We start from the raw sequence: 16,844 nt of genomic DNA on the forward strand, positions 1-16,844 counted from the left end.
GCTAACAGATATGCACCATTGCAGATTCCAGCCAATGCTCCAGCCCTACCCCAAGATTATCAAACCAGACTCTCATTTTTTGATTCCCATGGCCCTTTGACGGCCATCCAGCATGCTAAAAAGATGCAAGACCACTTTGAGACCTATGAAATTGATGATGACAGTGTTAGAATGAGAATTTTTGTCCAAAGCCTAACTGGGGATGTCAGAACTTGGTTTAGATCCTTGAATGCAAATTCCATTGCAACCTCTGAAGTTCTATACCAGGAATTTACCAACAGATGGGAGAAAAAGAGAGATCCACACCATATACTTGGTGAATATAACACTATTAAAAGAGGTCCCCAAGAAACGGTGTTGGAATATTGTGCTAGGTTTAACAACATATACAATGCTATTCCCCAGAACTTAAGGCCCCCTCCTGATTTGGCCCTTTATAACTTCCCTGATGGTTTTGACTCTGATATGGCCTATCAGTTGAGAGAAAGAGACCCTCCAACCCTTGCAGAAGCCCAAAGAGTTGCAGTCACTGTAGAGGCCAACCTAATTGCCAAAAGAAACAGGGCAAAGCTGGAAAAGAAGGTTGGTTTCAAAGAAGAGCCCTCGGGCTTCGATCAGAAGTTGGATGCAATACTAAACAGCATGAAAAGACTAGGTGAGAGAGTGGAATCAGTAGAAAGAAAGTCATCATGGGAAGCACCACAAAACAATACTCCTAGAAACCCAAATTTTAGGAGAACACAGAACCCCAATATAGGAAAAACAGGTGCTGACCAAGATATCAGACCACCTTTTCAAGAAAATTATGCAGAAACTTCCTCGGCTAATCAGCTCAATGAAGATCCTGAGATCAATTTAATAGGTCTGGATGGTAAAAGCCATGTTTTCCTAACACAAGAAGACCATGATGAGGACGAAAACAAAACATTCCAAACACAATCAGGAGAATCCTTTGACTTTAAGCAAGGATATGATACTGCTGTCTATGAAGTCCATAAGCAGTACAAACTAAGAAGTCGGACTGTAAATGCAAATCAGCCTGAAAAGGTAAAGGAGAAACAGCAATCTAAAGAAGCCTCAGTCACTGAACCTAATGACAAAACAAACTTGCCTGCAAAGGAAGTAGTGGTTGAGGAGGTCACTGAATTTCTGTCCACACCACAAGAGCCCACAGCAACATCATCCTCTCACCCAAATCCGAACATCACCCCTCAAGACATGGGCATGGGGGGCAGGTTCCAAAATCAAGATGAAATCCAACAAGAAGATTCATTGAACAAGGAAAGGACTGCTGTCCGTGACCCTAAAATTCAGGTGGATAAACCCTTTGACCTAGGAACAGAGATTGGCAAGTTAAAGATAGCAATTCCCCTTTTAGAGCTAGCCAAGCATGACATATATAAGCAACAGATCAAGAAATCCCTTCAGCTCACCAACAACAAAGATGATGTAAATGTGCTAGATGACACTCCAGAATTACTGTTTGGTCCAGAGGTAGATGGAAAAACAGTAGTCACAGGGGTTTTACCTTTTTATGTCAGCTTACACGTTCATGATAAAATACTGCACAATGCAATGTTTGACTCAGGTGCATCTCACAACCTCATGCCAAAAGCAGTCATGGAAAGATTAAATTTGGATATAACAAGACCATACAAAGACCTGTTTTCTTTTGATTCTAGTCAAGTAAAATGCTTGGGCCTGATTAAGGATTTATGTGTGTCCCTGGTTCAATTTCCCAACAAAACCATTTTAATGGATGTTGTTGTTGCTGATATCCCACCCAAATATGGAATGCTCTTATCAAGATCATGGGGAGCCAAGCTCCAAGGCTCCCTGCAATTAGACATGTCATATGCAACCATCTCTGTCTTTGGACAACCCAAGAGACTTTATAGGGAAACACTCATGAAATACATGGTCAGCAGTGAAGAAAAGCCTCAAAATTTTCCAATATATGCTGTCCATTCGGACATAGACTCCTTCATCCTTTTCAATGACAGCACAAATTCCTTAAGCAATAACATTAAGACCGAAACACCCATACAAGAACAAAACATCCATCAAACAAGTGGCACCTGCCAAAATTTAATCAGCCCAACAATACCCATTCACCCTCCTTTAGTTGTCAAAAATTGTCAAACAAATGATGAAATTATCCTAGGAGACAAATGGGAAAAGAAACCTCAACTCATGCTCACATGGCCATCCCATGAGAAGAATTTAAGATCCCCTGACCAGCAAGATAGTCTGTGGGTCCTAGAGTTTGATGGCTCAGTTAACAAGTTAGGGGCAGGAGCTGGAGTATGGATACATAACAAAGAGAAAGCCTGTGCACAAGGCAGGGCATATAGACTGAACTTTAAATGCACTAACAACATGGCAGAATATGAAGCTCTGCTACTAGGTCTCAAGATTGCAAAATCATTACAAGCACATAGCCTCTCAATCATGGGGGACTCTGATCTAGTAATTCAACAAGTAAAAGGGGATTTTGTCACCAATGACAAAAGATTAAGGTCCTACAGGTCTGCTGTAATTGAAATACTAGAAACTTTCTCCGAGTTTGTTCTCACAAAGATTCCAAGGGGCCACAATCTCCATGCTCACAGCTTGGCAACATTTGCCAGCACCTTCAAATTCCCACTACAACCCAACAATTGTTTCACAGCAGAAGTCAAATATAGGCCTTCTATTCCAAACAATGTCAAAGAATGGCAAGTATTTGAGAATGATAGGCAAATAAACAACTTTTTAACTTTGCAACAAGAGTTTACAGGATTAAATATTGACCTTGAGACAGCAAGTCAATCTCAAATTGTTGATGAAGCAGGTCAATCACAATTACAGTTTCAACAATCTGCTCACCCAATGTCACTTAGGACAGCAAAACAACTGCTCAGCCCAACCATTTTCAACAATGAAAACATTCAACAAATTAAACAAATGGACTGTGAAGAGATGAGTAACATTGAAACTGAAATCATACAACTCAAAGACAATTTCCTCCCAGTGGGCCTTACCCCATTAGAGGATATTTTTGACTCAAATGACATCCCTAGGAAGCCAAAGATGCAGCCATTAGATGCAAGAGTTGAAGAATGTAATATTGGCACTATGAAAAAACCTAAGATAGTCAAGCTGTCCGCCTCTTTGCCCCCCGATCAAAAGCCCAAATATGTTGATCTCTTTAAAGAATTCCAAGATGTCTTTGCCTGGGGTTATGAAGACTTGAAGTCTTATGATACCTCTGTTATACAGCACACCATTCCCCTCAAGCCTAATCAAAAACCATTCAAACAAAAATTGAGAAGAATCAATCCTGTGCTTCTTCCTTCCATTGAAAAGGAATTACAAAAAATGTTCAAAGCTGGGATCATAGCACCAATCAGGTTTTCTGAGTGGATTTCAAATTTGGTCCCTACAAGAAAGAAAACTGGTGAGATTAGACTTTGTGTAGACTTAAGGAATTTGAACCTAGTATCACTCAAAGACAACTATCCCTTACCCAAAATGGACCACATCCTCCAAAGAGTAGTAGGAGCCTCAAGGATATCACTGCTTGACGGGTTCTCAGGCTTCAATCAAATTTTAGTGCACCCTGATGATCAAGACAAAACTGCATTTACTACCCCATGGGGTACTTTCAAGTATGTGAAAATGCCCTTTGGATTGAAAAATGCAGGGGCAACATTTCAGAGAGCAATGGACATTGCTTTTGCAAAAGAAATTCATGATTTCTTGGTCATTTACTTAGATGATCTCACACCCTTCTCAAAATCTGACCAAGAACACTTGAAACATCTGAGACAAATCTTCATAACATGCAGGAAATATGGTATTTCCTTAAACCCCAAGAAGTCTTTATTTGGTTTGGAAGAAGGGAAACTTCTAGGACACATCATTTCGAAAGATGGCATAAGAATTGATCCAGATAGGATACAAGCTATCCTACAAATGCCTCACCCAAGGAATGTCAAAGAGCTTCAAGGATTCTTAGGAAAACTCAACTTTTTAAGAAGGTTCATCCCAAATTTAGCAGAGTTGATCAGACTACTAAACAATATGCTAAAGAAAGACTCAAAGGTCAAGTGGACTGTGGAAGCAAAGCAAGCCTTTGAAAGCATAAAACTGGCTTTAACCCAAACCCCGGTATTAACTAACCCTCAGTTTGATAGAGACTTTATCATTTTTTCTTTTGCCTCCCAGCATACTATTGCTGCTGTATTATTGCAGAAAGATGATCAAGGGAATGAAAAGCCCATTGCTTTTTTCAGCAGAGCTCTTAGAGATGCTCCTTTGAAGTATCAAATAATGGAAAAACAAGCCTATGCCTTAATCAAAGCTATCAAAGATTTTAGGATTTACATCCTTTACTCCCATGTTGTAGCTTATGTACCAAGTCCTATTGTCAAAGACATTCTCACACAAGAAAACTTAGAAGGAAGGAGAGGAAAATGGATTGCAAACATACTTGAATTTGACATTGAAATAAAGCCTACAAAGTTGATAAAAGGGCAAGGTTTGGCTAAGTTAATGACAGAATCAAATTTCCAAGCCTTAGATATCAACCAACTGGACAGTGAAACAGAGCTGGCGACTCCAAAGATCAATGTAGCCTTTGAACAATCTCCATGGTACTCTGATATCTGTTATGTGTTACAAAACCTGTGTGCTCCCCCAGGACTGTCCAGAACTAAGTCTAGGTTCCTAAAAATGAAAACATCCAAATTTTGTGTGTTAGATGAGAATCTACTCTGGAAAAACCATGAAGGTATTTTGCTGCACTGTCTTCTTGAGAATGAAACTGATAAAATTATGCAAGAATTCCATGCTGGAGACTGTGGTGGACATTTGTACTGGAAGTCCACTGTGGACAAAATATTAAGGGCCGGTTATTACTGGCCCACCATGTTCTCAGATGTGAAGAAATTCACAACATCATGCCACAAGTGCCAGCTGTTTGAAGGCAGAAGACAGTTGCTGCCACTTCCTTTGAGGCCCATTTCAACAGAAAAACCTTTTCAACAATGGGGCTTGGATTTCATTGGAGAGATTCACCCCTCATCTTCAGGACAACACAGATGGATTCTAACAGCAACAGACTACTTCACCAAGTGGATTGAAGCTGCCCCATGCAGACAAGCAAATGACTCAGTGATCATTCAATTTTTAGAAAACAATATACTGGCTAGATTTGGCTGCCCAGAAAAGATAATAACAGACAATGCTGCTGCCTTCAAATCCAAGAAAATGATAAATTTCTGTCATAAATTTCACATTACTTTGGGCCATTCTACAGCTTACTATCCTCAGGGAAATGGTCTTGCTGAATCATCAAACAAAAGTTTGATAAACATCATAAAGAAAGTGCTAGAAGAGAACAAAAAGAACTGGCACAAGAAGCTAGTAAATGCTTTATGGGCAGACAGATTAACCACCAAAAGATCAATTGGGACCAGCCCATATGAGTTAGTCTATGGATTAGAGGCCAGATTTCCTTCATCACTAGGTGTGCCAGTTATGAAACTTCTACAAGAAAGCCAAGCAGAGCCAAATGATATGCAAAGAAGGATCAACCAGATAATTTGTCTACAGCAGACCAGAGAACAAGTTTTCAGCAGAGTGCAGATACTACAAGAGAAACTGAAAAAGGCTTTTGACAGAAGAACTAAAGCTGAAGATTTCAATATGGGGGACAAAGTTCTAAAGTGGGATGCAAGAAGAGAAGAGAAAGGGAAACATGGGAAATTTGATTCCTTGTGGAAGGGACCATTTGCTGTCCAAGCAGTGCAAGGTAATAACACTTATTTCCTTAAAAGTTTGACTGTAACTGAACTGGATGAAGGTCCTGTCAATGGCAGGATGCTGAAGCACTATTATGATGGTCCACTATGATAAGGATCCAAAGGTTCATTGTATATATTCAGGCCTATATATGTTTTCTATTTTTAGTTTGTAAGAAGAGGTTTTCCAAGTGCTGCACCTAGCAGCAATAGGCACATAGAACCAGAGCTTCCCCATCAAAAAGCACACAATTTTGACAGGTTACATGTATCAGAGCTCAAAGATTAAGATGGACAATCGAGCAACAAGGCAATCTGACCTGCTGTTCTTGGTCTTTCAAAAGAAAAACCATCCCCATGTGGAGCCACTGTTGGATACCTATAGTAATAGGTTTCATATTTCATGATTGATTATTGAAAATCCAAATATGCTCTGCTTTGTTACTACAAAGATCCCATATTTCCAGGAAATCAGAGGTGTATAAAATACTTCAAATATTGAGGACCTTATTACAAATTTTGTGGATGATTCAACAGTTCAAGCTGGATCATGCCATGTTTCAATTTTGAGTTGTAGAATAGAGAAAGAAGTCTGTCCAAACAGCTTAATCTTGGCAGATAAGTAGTTCAGGTAGAGAAACAAAGGTTCCCAAAAGCCTAATCTGGGACCTTGGAAGAGATAAGGGTAGAAGCAGATAGAGTAAAAAAGAAAAAAGCCAAAGAAAAGAAAAGGCAATTGAGGGTTGCAAGTCTAAGTGCCCCTCCAAGAAGAAACTAAAAAATGTTAGGTGAAATAGTTGGGTAGGCAGTTGTGGTTGCAGAAAGGACAGGTTCACCATTGCATAGTTGTCAAAGATATTTTGCCAAGGCAATGGACATATCAGCAAAAAAGGTGGTGAATTTCATGGATTCACAGCAGAGAGCATCACTAACTTCACTTTTTCCCCTCTACTCCATCATTAACATCCCCTTTCTCAAAGATTCCCCTCCTTCACTTTACTAACTCCTAAATCTACTATTTAACTCCCTTATTCTACCCCTTGCCCTAATAGTAATAACACTAAGGTGTATAAAGCCCTAAATGTTATATATTCCCTCCCCTAGGCATAATAGCCGAGAAATCTGCAAAGAGGGATCATAGTGGCATCTGGCCACCATGGTGAACCTATCTCCGATACTCTCCCTTTGCTGCAGATCATTTCCCCTCAAAAAATACCTTTGCATGGGTAAAAACCCCTCTCTAAACCCCTCTAGCCCACAAACCCTCCGCAAACCTTATAAAAGGCAAAATTCCGCCTTCAGCACGCCCCCAAATGCAAGCGCGGGTGGTCAGAAGTTGAAACATTTGAAAACCATGTCAAAAAACCCACAAACAGTTAATATTTCCGCCGCCCTATCCGCCGTGCACCTTACACCTCCGCCAGCCGTCGGATCAAGCCTTCCAGATCCGACGGCCCACAACAATATCGGAGCGCTATCCATGTCCGCACGTTAACTCCCGAGAACATGACGTTGCGCCTCGTCACTCCTCCGCCACGCGTCACCCGATGGACCATCTCGGAGCTCCCTCTGACACCCTGGGCGCCGTACTCTAACCGCCCCCAGAAACCGTGACGGTTAGAGCCTTAACCATGACCGTCACGGTTTCACCTCCGCCCGTCCCCGTTGACCTGTCTGCCACGTCTCGTACCCGCCTCCACCACGCGTCCAGCTCACCGCTGACTGGACTGCCACCTCACCCCCGTTGACCTGTCGTCTTCCGCCACGTCCTCCCCGATGACGTCAGCTGACGTCACATCACCGTGACCCACCAATGACGTCATGCTGACGTCATCGTAAAAAAAAGCGCCAAATGGGTAAAAATCTCATATTAACCAAATTTCACGCGTTTTTTCACCATTTCATCGTTTTGTCTGCTGAACTCTCTGTTTAACCGTTTCTGCCCGGATTTCCGCCAAACTGTAAATTCAACAAAGGCGACCACTCCAGCAACTGCAGTACACCTTACCACGACTTCTGCACGTCAAGTTACAGGTATTTACCCTGCCCTGCCCTCCATACGACCTGCATTCTGCTCTAAACTGCTCACAGGCATAATAGGACCGTAAAACAGACTTTTTCACCGCTAGAACCGGGTTATACCTCCACCATTGTCTCTGTGAAGTCCAAAAATTCCCTGCAGAGTTGTAACAAACTGCAATTCATCTGAAAACCCCTCGTCCTGCGTTTTCTCGGCTAATGCCCCGCTGAATATCTCTGAATTACTACCAGGAGCTAAATTGGGCCCCAAAAGAGTCTCTGTAACCAATTTCCAGCAGTATTTCAATTTCTAGCTGGTAAATTCCCCTCTGACAGTTCAGAAAATCAAGTTTTACCACAGAGGGCAATCTGCAGTCTGTCTTTGCCAACTCACTTGTCAAATTGCAATAGTTTATCCCTTCACAAGCTATGGAGACTCCCATTGCTCTCAATATTAAGCCTATCAATGCCCCCCACCAAGAATTAGCATGGAAGCCCCTGGGAGACATGGATTACCAGATGTTGGACTGGTTTCCTATGGGAACTAAGTATAATATCCAGATGTTAAATGAACTGAGAGCCCAGCACATGAGTGGAGCAGATATCCTGGGAATTTGGGAATCAAATTTGCCCATATACAACCTTCCCCAAGTTAATCCCATGCCAGAGCTTATCTACAGTTGCCAAGAGTGCTATGACCCCAGCCAAAGGGCAGTCATTAGCCCCACAGGCCTAGTCCTGTTTCAGATCACTCCAGAGAGTATAAATCAGATGCTGCATTTCCATACAGCCAAGAAATTGACCCCTCTTTCCATGCAAGATTTGATAAAGAGAGGAAATAACCTGTCTAATGACCAGATTGTGAAGATTAACCAGCTATTTGTCACACCTAGCTCTGAAGCAGTCAGAACCCCTCCCATTGGGTACCAATACCTGAATGAGTTGGGCAGGATGATGGTGGACTTGATTGGATATGTCCTGGGATTCAGAGGACTGGAAGATGTAGATGACAGCATATTGGCCATGCTGTCCATATTTGCCCCGGGTAAGCCTCCAGCTATCCACTATGATTATGCAACTTATATAGCTGAGAAGATTCATGACCAGTTCATGAACTTGAAGAGGGAGAGGCTGTTCAGATACACCTCCTACATATACCATATGTTCTTGTTCAACCAGCCAGCTACCTTCTCTGTCCCTTTGAGGCCACTCAACGCCCAAGGAACCCCAAGATCAGTTGTTTTTTGGACCCCTGTGTTCCATTGTACCTCAGTATCACCTTATACATACTGTGAGTTTATTGATTTATTTGTTCATCCAGCCCTAACAGTGCTGCAAGGTGCCCCTCCTCCTAGACTGACCGATGACATGAAGAGAATTCTTCATTTGAACAAGCTTTACAACATCGGCAACTGGTACTTCTACCAGAATCACACAGTCATTAGGGTGTATGGATGTGAATTAAATCCATTTAGGCTGCCAAGGTACGTTCCCATGAGACTGTTTGCCTTAGAATATTTCAGGCAATTTGGAAACTCAGATTACCTACACTTTCAGAGTAGAAACAAGAAATCACAGTTGAAAGTGAGAAATCAGCTAGGTCCCTTCTTATACAACAGGAAGGAGGAAGGCTGGAAAGAGGCAGACAGGATCCTGGAAGGACTCCAGTTGAAAACTAGTTTTGAGTGGATTCCATATGACCCTAACCACTCTATTTCCCTCAGGAGGATCAGGTATAAGTTAGGCAACTATGCACATGCAAGATTACCTGAAATTGAAAAATATGCAAATGCACCAGATTGGGAAGAGGGCACATTAGTAGAGCAAATGACTAATGAAGAAATACTTGAGCAAGAGGCTAGAAATGTCCAAAAACAAGCTGACTTGGAAACTTGTGGACAGGTGCCTATTTCCTACAGGAGGCAAATTGGGGCAGCCACCACAACACCAGCAACACAACAGCGAACTGCCGAGCAGACAACCCAAGCAGCAAGCAAGGACAAAGGCAAACAGGTGGAACAACCACCTATATTAACAGAAGAACAGGTTGACACCTTGCTACAGCAGCAAGAAGAAATGGAAAAACAGGAGTTGGGGCAGCAACAAGATAAACCACAAACTAGTGGGCAGCAGCCATTACAGCAAGATAAAGAGACAGATTTGCCCGGTTCTACAGAACAGCAGCCCCAAACAGAGTTGTCTCCAAGAACAGACATCAATGTGGACAGCTCAGTCCTCCAAACACCTCAGAAGGAGGACTTAACCAGAAAGAGAGAGAGAGAGACTCCCCAGACTTCATCCTTTATCAGAGGAGAGAAGAGACAAAGATTGAATGACTCCCAAGAGGAGGACATAGCAATAAGGCAGGCCATGGGCATGGGCCCACCCAGTGGAGAACTCTCGGCCAGCTCATCTCAAAGAGGACCAGATATGACAATGGGAGGAGAGGTCAGCTCTTCTGGCCAGCATAGAGAGGGGCACTCAAGTATAAAGCAGCAGTTCATAGAAATCAAGAGAAGGAGTGATCCCATAAAAGTGCAACTCTATGATCACTTGTTAAAACTAGCTCCCAGCAACCAGCAGAGACTAATGTCTGCTTTTGATGTGAGTGAGGGCAAAATGATAATGAGCCATTTCATGCCCACAACTCTACATCCTCAGTCCACCTCAGACTATTTGAGAACAAATATGGAAGTTCTGGCTAAGGACATTCACCCCATGGATAAGATAGAGTTACACAAACAAACGGGTGAAATGGTGTATGCCTCCCTGGCAGATGAGACACTGGAAAATTACAAGTTAAAGAGCAGCCTAGACAATACATCATCCCAGCTAGAATTGGAACGAGCATCCTCACAGGCCAAGGACAACAGGATCAAATCCTTGGAGGAGGTAATCATAGATATTGGACATGATCCCAAGGATGTCAAAGGCATCCAAGAACTGCTGAAAATAAGGGATGCAGACATGGCAGCCCTAAGAAAGAAAATCAAACTCCCGGCCACCATCCATCCACAAACAGATGAAGTTGCCCAGCAACGGCAAGAAAAAGATACCACAGACCTGCTGGTATCCTTATACAAAGAGCTGGTTAGGACTCAAGACCAGCTAGGACAAACTGAAGCTGCAAAGGCAGCACTACAAGAAGCCATGAAACAGAAAGGGGAAGGTCAATCCTCCCAGCCTCCTCCATTAATAATAAATCTTGAGGAAGCACCTCCGATCATCACTCCTCCTCCTCAGCAAACAGGAGCTACGGCACCATCCACAGCCCCCACAACAACATCAGAGCAAGCTGCTAGCTTAGACATGCAGAAGCTACAAGCAGAGATCCGAGCTATGGAAGCTCAAATGAAAGAGCTGGATGGGCTCAAACAGAACTTGGCTAATGTTAATGAGAAATTTGATAAAAGCAAACAAAATGAGGCAGCCAAGGAGAGAGAGGTGAAGACCCTTAAGAGAAGGATTGCTGAGCTGGAGAAAGAGCTTGCATTGGAAAAGGTAACTGCTCAGATGAAAGCAGTATTATGGAGCAACATTGGAAGATCCATTGCCAACCAGTGGCAATATATTGAGACTATGGATGAGCAAATGGTGCTCATCACCAAAGCAAACAAGGAGATACAGAGAGCCAGGGCAAGCCTTGGACACATGCCAGAAGCAGCTACCAGGATGATCAATATCCTGAATTACAAGACCAGCACTCAATTGGCTACCATGGGAATCAACAACAGGACAGAAACAATTGCCATAGCCAAGAGAGTTGTTACATTGAGAAACTTGGTTGGGACCCTGGAGAGGAGAACACAGGACATGCAGACAGAAATTAACAAATTCCTGGAGAAATTTATAACACTGCAGAACAGAGGCCTCCCCAACATTTTGAGCAGCGTGGGAAGACTGCTCACCCTGGACAACTATAACAAGAGAATTGATGCCCATGCAGTAGCAGAGATTGCAAAACCTCCCAGCACTTCAGCAGACACAGGGCCAGCCACAGGGCAAATGGTGTATGACAGGGTGGAAAACCTGTTTTTTCTCATGAATGAGATAGAGCATCTGTTTGATACACCACCCAATTTCTTCAAATTCACAGAAGCAGATGAGACTCTAGGCGCAATTTTGGCACATCAACTGCCCACACAGGATGTCTGGAGGCATTTGACCCAGACAATTTTGACAGGCCAGAACCAATAGCGCAGAAGGAAAAAGGCAGACACGCGCAGTGGCAATTTTGGGAATTAAATTTACAGAAAAAGCAGAGGCTGAGCCAACTCAGCCAGACCAGTCACTCACCACCAGCAGCAGTCAAAGTCACAGCTGACAGGTCCGAGACATAGTGTACCAGCCTACAGTCGGGTTTTCTATGCATTAACTCCAAATATTCAGACCGACTTAGCTATTCTTATAAAGCTAAATATCTTCTGACAGAGCATTAAAATGCCTGTACTGTGTATTAAATGTGTAATAAATTTTTGACATAATATCTTAAAGAGTTGGTGAGAATGTAAAGACTGAGATAACGCAGAACTCAGATATTTCTGTAGACCACCGCTAGTATATATACACCCTTCACAGATGCTGAAGGGGTTGCTGGAATTTTCTCTTGGATAACTTCCATCTGCTGTAATATTTTCAGAGAATTAATACAAAGGAGGAATGGAACTTCCAGAAGTTTGGTGTATTTGATGTCTTGTGGTGAAGGATGCATGTTACAGGATTCCATGGGTGTTGCATAAAACTATAAGTATTCACAAATCTCTTTGTCATGTGTTTTGAGTCTTTTGTTCTCTTTGTTGTTCTAATGTTTTACACTTGATAGCAAGGTGAAAGGATAGTACCAGGATTTAACCATGTTTACCCTGGACTCAAACTGAGCTATTATATATGTTTTCCTCATATACAGTGAAAGAATTGTAATTCTTAGTTGCTGCAATTCGAAACTGTATTTTTATTGTAACAGTCATTTTCAGGGATTCAACTATTGCCCCTGTGACCTCTGTTTTCTCTTGTCTCCTGTCATTACCCAAAAAATATGTTTTAATGAAGCACTCAAAAGGCCCTGTACGTTCCGTCCTTCATCTTACAGTTTCAAACACACCAAGCCACAGACTCCATTGCCCAATGATATTCAACATATCTGAAAACTACATCACTAAAGTCTAAGGGAATTACATCAACCGAAACACAAACATAACCTGTACTCAATACCTAGCCTAAAACACCATCACTGTAGATATAAATCATAAAGAGAGAGCCCTCTCTGATCACTGTTTGGCTAGAAACAGTGATTAAAAGATTGGTTAGTGGTTACCCCGGCCGTATTCCCTTGGGAGTCATAGGGAACAACCTGGGTGTTAACACCATCTGTTTAAGAAGGATTGATAAAGAGCTTCTGAATTAGCTATAGAGTTTGCAACAAGTGCTCTAAACCAAATCCTTACATCACCAGTTAGACTTTGTACAAAGATCTTCATTCTCACATCATCATCATCAATTTCATAGTTCTCAAAATAGTCTTGCATTTTCTTAGTATGTTGTTGGGCTGTATAGCAGCCAGTAGCATCGAAATATGTGATTTTGCCATGATAATCCTGAGGCATAGCCCCTGGATTTCCAGGCAACTGTAGAGGAGCATAACAGTTTGCCATATTTACAGGGATAAATGGGACAACCGGAAGAAATAAGATAGTTGGAATAACAGGGACAGGAGTGGAAATATGTGCAGTGGTTGGGGGGGTGGAGAGGATACCTTGAGGTGTGGATGAGGAACTAGGAGAGGTTGTAGTATTGACATAAAGGACTGCTGCTCTCCTAGGAGTAAGCTCAGATTTTGAAGGGCTTTGCCGGAGTGTATCAAGGTCTAAATCAGCGGATTTTTCTAGTTTTTCTTGTTTTCTAAGGGTCTTAGAAATTAAGTTGGGATTTTAAAAAATAGCTGGAGGATCTGGATCAGGGTTTGACCTGGTATACCAACTTTTCTTCTTTGGAGCCAGCTTCAAAATATGTTTTTGGTATTTCTGGGAATGTTTAGGAATCATAGTTTTTCCAATATTCTACAGGAAACTCTTTGAAATATACGAGGCTTTGGGCTTTCCTTTGAATATGTTAAAATAGGGAAACTGATCAAATGTTTGGGATAGTTGTCTAAAGCCTAAAGCTATACTGGAGATTGACTAAAGCGGCTTTTATTTACTCTTGTAAATGAAGAGCAAAGACAGTTTCAAAGGCTACCTAGCTAACTTCAGAATCCATCTGTAGGTTTAGAAAATAGACAGTAGTTACAAATAGACATTCAGGTCCCCAATGGAGTCGCCAATGATGTTATCACTCAGGTTCTTCCCTGCCTCCTGAAGGGAATACGGCCGAGGTAACCACTAACTAGTCTTTAGTTGTAGGTTCTAGCCTACCTGCAACTAGAGAGGGTTCTCTCTTTGTAATTTAGCTTTGTTTTGGAGTATTTTAGGCTAGTTATGAAGCACAAATTTTGGTTTTTTTAGTTTGTTGGATGGTAATATCAAATAGAGTTGGGATGCAAATCAAAAACAGTTTATACCATTGGGCAATGGGGTCAATGATGTTATACTGCTGAAGGTGTTTCTTTGGTAAATGGTAATGCTACAGAGCAAGATAGGCAGTTTTGGAACAATTTTAATATCTGGAAGCTAATGGAATGTAAGCCAGTGGGTGAAGGGCAGTCAAGGATCCTTGATCGTGCTGGAAGAGGGAAGGTGCTTGAATATTATCCAGGAGCAATTAAGGATTCCTAAATAGTATTCAAAATGAAAGAATTAGTGCAAACATGAGCAGCTAAGAATTCATATTTATGACTAATTCTGAAGAAAACATAATTAATAGCAGAGATTGAACACAGAGTGTATTTAAACAAATCATGGGCTATTCCTTTTCTCTGTTACTAAGATCATGAAACATATATGATATTTTCAAATGCAGAAGACATAAACACAGGTTAGAGCAACTTATTGATCCATAGAAAGACACAGGAATTCTGTAGTGGTTCCCAGAACAATAAATCCACATTCAGACGGTCCAGCAACAGTGAACTTCAAAGGCCTTCATATTATACAGTCTCAAAATTTACAGTAGTCTAGAGAGAAAATCACCAACCTCAAATACATATTACAGGGAGGTATTTATACAAACAGGGAGATACAAAATATCGTGAAGATAAGTTCTGAAGTCATAACTTCCTTTACCAACTCTTAAGAAGAAGTAAATGAGAGAAATAAATGCTGCAGTAAATGTGAATGTGCTAGCTGTCCAATTTGTCAGAGGTATTTTGACTTTTTGGACTGAGTGAGTCGGCTGGTTGCTGTGTATTTACTCTACGTTTGCTGCCTTGATGTTGCTTTGTTGTTGTGTCGCTGTCCTGGCCTTGTCCTCAGTGCTTGATTTTTTACATTAACGAGATGTAGTCACAATTTGACTTCTTATTTCTATTGTTTTTACTTTTGGATAGGTGGCCCGTGCTTTAGAGTTTGCTGACATGTAGCTGACCAAAAAGGAAAATAAAAACAAAACTACCTGAGTAATATCTCCAGCATTCCTTGCCACCAGTCCTCAGTAAGCAACTGATGACTTTGTATTTTTATCAGTGTTTCATCAGCTTCAGTGTATCTATAAAATTTGGGCTGGACTTCAAAAAGATGGTTTATCTCATGTTCAATGTAGAACAAATTTTCTAATTTGTCATAAAGACTCTGTCGAGAGGGAGGCCCTGTTTCTTTTGAGGTGCTTGAGGATGCTGTAATTTGATTGGAGGCATAATTATTTACTTTGCTGGCATACTGCTCATGTGATAGCAGTCTTCCAGCGCTGGTTAATAAACTGGGTAGCCCTTTGCTCTGTAATGTTGCAAACTTTATTTTGAAGTCATTTATTTCTGCGTGCATTTCTTGGCATTTTCTTTCCAAAGTTTGCACAAAATTCCTTAGGGTCAGCACCTTTTTCACTAGCAAGATGGTATCTGTCCTGTTCTTGATACCTAGTGCTGCCAACTCCTCTTTGTTATGAGTGTTCAAAAATTGAATCATTCTATTGGCTTGCTCAGGCATATTTCCCAATGATGCTCTAGCCTTTTGAGTCTCGAATTGAGCTAAGCCTATCAATTCCATTTGCTCATGTATGGTCTGAATTGATTGCCATTGGTCAGTAATGGATTGGCCAATTTTGGCCCACAAAATTTTCTTGATTTCAGCTAGAGTTTTACCTAAAGTAAGGTCCTTTTCCAGCTCCTTTATTCTTTTCTCCAAGGTTTTTACTTCCCTTATCTTCTCAGCTACATCCATCTTTGATTTGTCATATCTTACCTCAATTTTGGCCAGCTTTTCTTTGGCCTCTTTCAATTCTGCCATTTGCAGTTCCAGAGCCTTTATTTCTTTCATCATCTCCTCCATACTCAGGCTAGCATCTTGCTCTGCTGCTGTTGTAGTTGTTGTTGAAACTGTTGCTAAAGTTGAGGCTGGAGTTGAGGTACCTGCTATTGATGCTGGATCAGTAGGAGGGACTGTTGTAGTGACTATAGGAGGAGCAGCCTCAAGAGTTAGAGTTGTTTAAGCTGGCTGAGAGGCCAAGTCTCACTGTCTTCCTTGCAGTGATGCCTCCAAGGCACTCTCTGTTTCTATCAGTCTTTTATGCATCCTCATAAGCAAACTTACTACATCCTCCTCTTCTTTTTGTTGTGCTACTTCTGTGGTTTGAGGATGAATTGTAGGTGGCATCCTGAGTTGTTTTCTGAGGGCTGCTATGTCCTCTTCTTTCTTCTTAATCAAAGCCTTATGCCCTTGGGATCGTTGGGATCATGTCCCAGCTCCATAATGATCTCCTCCAAGGATTTGATTCTATTGTCCTTGGCCTGTGATGAAGCTTTCTCCAATTCTAATTGGGAAGAAGTGTTGTGAAGTGAATTTTGTAACTTGTGGGCCAATATTGCCTTATCTGCCAGGGTGGAGTACACCATTTCTCCAGTTTGTTTGTGTAACTCAATGTTACACAGTAATTTATCACTGCCTTCCTGAT

This window comes from Pinus tabuliformis, chromosome 4_2, assembly GCF_031772625.1.
Source record: "Pinus tabuliformis cultivar Carrire ecotype Pingquan chromosome 4_2, CPIR1, whole genome shotgun sequence".
NCBI lineage: Eukaryota > Viridiplantae > Streptophyta > Pinopsida > Pinales > Pinaceae > Pinus > Pinus tabuliformis.